Here is a 6,777-nt window from a genome sequence, read left to right as displayed (position 1 = left end):
CCTCGGGTGACCCAGGTCGCAGTGGGAGCCGCGCACGAAAGCGGCGTCGCGAGACGGCTTCGCGGTCGCTAGTCGCACGAGCTCGGCAACCGCGTCTGCCGGGGCGGAGTTCGGGACGCCGACGGCTAAGTGGGAACCGCCGCTCGGATGTTCGCCGTTTGTGGCCGAGTGAGTGCTGGCACTCCGGCGAAGCCAAACGGGGCCGATTCCGGCACGATATCGGCGTCTTTCTACGTGCTCGCCGGCGACCGTCGCACGAGTACGGCAAAGTGCGTCTGCCGGGGCGGGGTTTGCGACGCGTACGCAATAGTGAGAACCGTCGCTCGGATGTTCGTCGTCTTTCGCCGAGCCAGTGCTGGCACTCCGGCGAAGCCGAACGGAGCCGATTCGGGCACGATATCGGCGTCTTTCCACGTGCTCGCCGGCGACCGTCGCACGAGTACGGTAAACCGCGTCAGCCGGGGCGGAGTTCGGGACGCCGATGCGAAAGTGGGAAGCGCCGCTCGGATCTTCGCCGTTTTTGGAGGAGTCAGTGGCGGCACTCCGGTGAAGCCAAGGTGCGCCAATTCGCGCACGATATCGGCGTCTTTCGACGTGCCCGCCGGCCACCGTCGCACGAGTACGGCAAACCTCGTCTGCCGGGGCGGGGTTTGCGACGCCGACGCAAAAGTGGGAACCGCCGCTCGGATGTTCGCCGTTTTTGGCAGAGTGAGTGCTGGCACTCCGGCGAAGCGAAAGAGCGTGAATGCGCCCACGAAAGTAGCGTATTTGGACGTGCTTGACGGCGACCGCCGCAGGAGTACGAAAAACCACGTCAGCCGGGGCGAGCGACCCACGGCGGTCTGGGTGCTTATCGCTGCTATTATAGGGGCACCCCGGCAGACGCAGAAAGAAAAAAAAAAAAAAAATGGGGACATGGCGTGCGTCACCGTGCGGCTTCGCAGCGTTGCCGAAGTCGCCGAGCCCTTCGACTGAGCCGAACGGCGGACAGGGAACGTTGGTCGGCCGTTCTAACCTGTCGGTGCCACGCCGAGACGTCGTTAAGGAAAACCGCGTCGTGGGCCTCTACGACGCCGTCGAGTCGTTGTACGTTTGGTGTCCAGCGTGTCGGCGGCGAGTAGCGGACACGTCGTTCACGACTTCGGTCTTTCGCAGTCGACGCGAACTTGCGGAGAGTCGTGGTGCCTCACGTTTTCGGCAGAAACCGCGGCGGAATTTTCCCGTGCGTGCGCGCACGACCTCGGTGCTGTGCCGTCAGCGTAGTGTTGCACAAACTCGTGGCCTACCCAAGGTGCGGTACGTTTGCGGCCGTATCCTCGGTGGGAATTTCGTGAGTAGGGTCGCAAATTCTACGACCTCGGCGGGTTTGAGAGCGACGTAGACTTGTGGCACGCTCAACGTGCCACACGTTTCGGGGCACACCCGCGGTGAAATTTTCTCGAGTACGCTCGTATTAGTGCCCAAGGAGGTCTGGGTACTTATCGCTGCTATTATGTGGGGGTTCTCGTGAGCGGCGTACGCGAAAGCGACCGGGTGTCTGATATGCGGCGGGCTTCGGCCTCGTCAAGCGTGTCCTCGGGTCTGCTCCAGGGGAATCCACGGCAGTCGTCTGCAGCCTCATCCGCTTGATGCGTTAGGGGCTGGTTGTCGGACGGTGCCGTTTTACCACGATATCGAGGTGTGTTCCGTGTCGTCCTCGGGCGATTCAGATGCGAAAGCGCCGAAGACGCGGGCGTGACCCGTCGTCTGGCGGCTTTGCAGTCTCGGCTCCGTTGCTAGTTCCGGCCGGTCCACCGACAGTGCAGCGGGCTTGGGCAACCCGCACGGCGCGACCGAGTCGATGCAACGAAAAAGAGCGAGCATGAACGTGCTTCTTGCCGCACGGCTCCCACTCGTCTTTCGGGAAGGTTGTGCCGTAGCGAGCTCGAACGCCGTCATCTCGGAGTGCAAAATAAGCGTGTTGGGGCGCCTGAAGGTGGCCTCCGCCGCACACAGACTGCGTCCGGCCCGCCGAAGGCGAGGACGGACGCGCAGTCGAACGATTACCTGGTTGATCCTGCCAGTAATCATATGCTTGTCTCAAAGATTAAGCCATGCATGTCTAAGTACATGCCGAAATAAGGCGAAACCGCGAATGGCTCATTAAATCAGTTATGGTTCCTTAGATCGTTTCTTCCTACTTGGATAACTGTGGCAATTCTAGAGCTAATACATGCAGTGAGCCTGGAGCCCTTTGGGTAACGGGTGCTTTTATTAGACCAAGATCGATCGGGTTTCGGCCCGTATTGTGTGGTGACTCTGGATAACTTTGTGCTGATCGCATGGCCACGAGCCGGCGACGTTTCTTTCAAGTGTCTGCCTTATCAACTTTCGATGGTAGGTTACTTGCTTACCATGGTTGTTACGGGTAACGGAGAATCAGGGTTCGATTCCGGAGAGGGAGCCTGAGAAACGGCTACCACATCCAAGGAAGGCAGCAGGCGCGCAAATTACCCACTCCCGGCACGGGGAGGTAGTGACGAAAAATAACAATACGGGACTCTTTTGAGGCCCCGTAATTGAAATGAGTACACTCTAAATCCTTTAACGAGGATCAATTGGAGGGCAAGTCTGGTGCCAGCAGCCGCGGTAATTCCAGCTCCAATAGCGTATACTAAAGCTGCTGCGGTTAAAAAGCTCGTAGTTGGATCTCAGTTCCAGACGAGTAGTGCATCTACCCGATGCGACGGCTCGGACTGAACATCATGCCGGTTCTTTCTTGGTGCACTTCATTGTGGGCCTCGAGATGGCCGGTGCTTTTACTTTGAAAAAATTAGAGTGCTCAACGCAGGCGAGTCGCCTGAATAAACTTGCATGGAATAATAGAACAAGACCTCGTTTCTGTTCTGTTGGTTTTTGGAATACGAGGTAATGATTAAGAGGGACGGACGGGGGCATTCGTATTGCGGCGCTAGAGGTGAAATTCTTGGACCGTCGCAAGACGAACTACTGCGAAAGCATTTGCCAAGAATGTTTTCATTGATCAAGAACGAAAGTCAGAGGTTCGAAGGCGATCAGATACCGCCCTAGTTCTGACCATAAACGATGCCAACCAGCGATCCGCCTGAGTTACTCAAATGACTCGGCGGGCAGCTTCCGGGAAACCAAAGTATTTGGGTTCCGGGGGAAGTATGGTTGCAAAGCTGAAACTTAAAGGAATTGACGGAAGGGCACCACCAGGAGTGGAGCCTGCGGCTTAATTTGACTCAACACGGGAAAACTTACCCGGCCCGGACACTGGGAGGATTGACAGATTGAGAGCTCTTTCTTGATTCGGTGGATGGTGGTGCATGGCCGTTCTTAGTTGGTGGAGCGATTTGTCTGGTTAATTCCGATAACGAACGAGACTCTAGCCTATTAAATAGGTGCGGGGTTCCCAGCACCTTACAACCTTCTTAGAGGGACAAGCGGCTCCTAGCCGCACGAAACAGAGCAATAACAGGTCTGTGATGCCCTTAGATGTCCGGGGCCGCACGCGCGCTACACTGAAGGAAGCAGCGTGTCTTTATCCCTGTCTGAAAAGACTGGGTAACCCGTGGAACTTCTTTCGTGATTGGGATAGGGGCTTGCAATTGTTCCCCTTGAACGAGGAATTCCCAGTAAGCGCGAGTCATAAGCTCGCGTTGATTACGTCCCTGCCCTTTGTACACACCGCCCGTCGCTACTACCGATTGAATGATTTAGTGAGGTCTTCGGACCGATGTCCGGCGCGGCCTTTCGGTTGCGCCGGTCTGTTGGAAAGATGACCAAACTTGATCATTTAGAGGAAGTAAAAGTCGTAACAAGGTTTCCGTAGGTGAACCTGCGGAAGGATCATTAACGGATTGTGAAGGGTGAGCGCCTCAGCTGCGTCTGCGCCCGACACTTTCTGCCGCTGACCCCGTTTGGACGCGGGGTCGGCTTTTCCCCACGGGGCTGCCTGAATGTGGAGCGGCACCCCGTGACAAATTGTTGCGCCCAGCGGACGCCAACACCGCGACCTTGGACGGTCGGCCAGGTGGCGGACGCGGGTACAAACGGCGCAACGCACTCATAGGTCGGCTTTCGACCCGCCACTGCACCGTGGCTCGAAGCGCTCGAAATGCGCGACCCGACCGCTGCGGGACCGCCTAGTACTGTAAACAGGAGCGGCGGAGCGCGAACGGCGAGTCGTGGTTACGTCGGTAGAAGGCGAGGCTGCGCGTTCCCGAAACGCCAGCCGAGTGCCCTCCCGACCGTTCGAGCGTGCAAGAACGAGACCCGACAATCGCGCGGCGACTGCCAAGTACGAGAGGAACGGCACAAGCGTCGGCGGTCGGTCAAGGAACTGGCGATGTGACGGGTCCGCTGTGCACCAGTGCATACCGTCCCGCCGTCCGCGGCAAGCGCCTCCGCGTCCTCGGGTGACGGAGGCTGCCGGTCGGTTCTTGCAGGCGAGGGATCTCGCTGGCACCGGTTCGCGTTGACGCGCGGCCGGTCATGGCACGGCGATGCGACGGCCGAGGTGCGCAGTACTCGATGGAGGAACCGCACGCTCCGATGACCGTCCCGCCCTCCGCGGCGTATGCGTACCGACCGTAATGGTTGCAGCAGCGCCGGCCGGCTTTTGAATTCGCCACACGAAACACGGTGCGAGATCGCGGTTAGGGGAGCGTCGACGTTGCCAGGCGTTTTGCTTGCTGCCGAGGGAAAGGCGGCACGGCCACGTCGCGCTCGTCGCGATTAGCGGGTCTGCGCGCTTTGGGAAGGTGCCGCAACGACTTGCCGAAAGAGGAAGCACGGAAGAACGAGGGACTTGGACGTCCCGACAATTGAACGCACTTGCGGCCAGGCCCTTGCTGGCTTCGTTCTTCCGCCTCGAGTAGGCTCGTACGCGGCTCCGGCGCCGAAAGTGGTCCTTGGCACCGACTTCGGTGGACGTGGGAAGTGCCGCGCAAGTACGGCGCGCCTGGCTCCACCTGTTGGCTAAAGTAGGCAGCCGGATCGGCATTTTGGTGTGCGGTGGCAAACCGTGGATGCGAAAAAAGCTTGTGCGATTTCGTGGAACAAAAAGCGGGGGTCCCCCTTTTTATGCGGAGGAGACCGACCCGCCTGCCGTGGTGAACCGCGACGCCACGGTAAAAACGGGAGAGGCTTGTCGATGGGACCGTGCATCCCGCGCTCCACGGAGGCCGGGAGGCGGCCGCCCGAGGAAATGTGTAGCCGTCGAGGCCCGCATCTGCGTGCACTCTTATCCAAATGGGTGTACCGCAGGCATTTTCTGGTTAGGCGGGCCAATGAGAGCGAGCACACAACGATACCTACGGGTCCGGCTTGGAGAACCGGCTTCGACGCCTCCCGAGTATTTATAGAGGGGTGGACCACGAAAGCACTCGCAAGTAGCGAAAGCGAAACGCCGTCCGAAACACACCGTTTGCTCGATTTGCGGCAGCCGAAAAAGGCGCGGCAGAGTTTTGGAGTCCAAGCGTGCGCTGAAAAGCGCCCTTCTTGGCCACTGTTTGGCCGAGTGCCAGAAACGTTTGGTTTTGACTGTACGGAATTGAACAAACACTTTTTCACGACTCTAAGCGGTGGATCACTCGGTTCTCGGGTCGATGAAGAACGCAGCCAGCTGCGAGACTTGGTGTGAATTGCAGGACACACTGAGCACTGATTCTTTGAACGCACATTGCGGCCTTGGGTCTTCCCTTGGCTTCGTCTGTCTGAGGGTCGGATCACATATCAAGAGAGCCTTCGGCGCACAAGGGAACGTGAGCCGTCGACTCGTTTTGACCGCGTCGGCAACACGGACAGCACGCTGAACACCTCACAGCGAGCGCCAACAGCGGCCACTCAAGGGCGAGACGGTGGCGACCGTCGTGCCAGAGCCCAACCGAAACGGGGGCGACCGACTGCATTGAGGATGTGGCACCTCGTTGAGACCGCCGCAGGACTTCGAGTCGGAAGGAAGCCTGCAGGGAAAGTGCGGTCGAGGTTGCGTACTCCTCTCTGCGACCGGGCGCGCAAGAGCTGCGAGAGCCACGGACGCGCAACTTTAACGCACGGTAAACACGAGGAGCGAAAGCCGGCCAGCAAAGCTTCTCCAGCCGTGCGCAAAGTGCGCGAGATCGCAGCCTTGCGTTGCGCTTGTTGCCCTCGAAGTAAGCAGGGTGTCCCGTAGACCGGGCGCTCGAACACGCTGCGGGGCCGTGCCTCCTCCAGGCTTTGCCGCGCGAACAGGGAACGTTCGCGCGCAAAGCGCAGGGAGGTGAGGAGGCTGCGCCCGACGTTTGCGGTTCGCTGCGTACGCGGTTGATGCGGAGAGCACGGCGCGACGACTTGCCGCGAAGCGGAAAAAGTCTCCCGCACGAGTTGGCGAAACGTTGGCGAAGCTTAAGGCGTTCTCGTCGTAGTCCGCCGTCGGTCTAAGTGCTTCGCAGTTCCCGTCCCGTTCAAAAAACTGGGCCACTCCAGTTGGGGCGGGGGCGACGCTACACGAGACGATGCCTCTCGCCAGGCTGCGTGGCTGCCCTTGCGGCGGCGGCGACTGGCCTCGGCGGTGTTTGGGCTTTCGACACGGTCGTTTATCACGCAACTGCTCGGACGACGCACGCGCGCAGCGGAATGCCGCTTGCCAGCCTTGTGAAGATGTGACCCTGTACAGGGTTGCGGGCGCACTTGGTAGGGCGTCGTACTCGGTTCGCGATGGGTTTACGAACGTGTCCCGTCACTTCCACGTCACACCGGTTGTGCGCCGCACGCGTGCAGCGGGGAAGCCGA

At 59.5% G+C, this 6,777-nt stretch overlaps 2 non-coding genes across 2 annotated transcripts; both read left to right on the top strand.

The window, feature by feature from the left end:
• The first annotated feature begins 2,043 nt into the window (after window positions 1-2,043).
• On the top strand, window positions 2,044-3,858 carry LOC142791590 (small subunit ribosomal RNA). The gene has a single exon (XR_012890325.1). It is a non-coding gene; the product is annotated as a small subunit ribosomal RNA (ribosomal RNA).
• Window positions 3,859-5,577: 1,719 nt separating this feature from the next.
• LOC142791573 (5.8S ribosomal RNA) lies at window positions 5,578-5,730 on the top strand. Its single transcript, XR_012890309.1, has one exon. It is a non-coding gene; the product is annotated as a 5.8S ribosomal RNA (ribosomal RNA).
• The last annotated feature ends 1,047 nt before the right edge of the window (window positions 5,731-6,777 follow it).

The sequence above is a fragment of the Rhipicephalus microplus genome, unplaced genomic scaffold (genome assembly GCF_043290135.1).
Source record: "Rhipicephalus microplus isolate Deutch F79 unplaced genomic scaffold, USDA_Rmic scaffold_175, whole genome shotgun sequence".
In the NCBI taxonomy this organism is placed as follows: Eukaryota; Metazoa; Arthropoda; class Arachnida; order Ixodida; family Ixodidae; genus Rhipicephalus; species Rhipicephalus microplus.
Note: the sequence above shows the minus strand (reverse complement) of the source record. Positions and strands in the feature narration are given on the sequence as shown.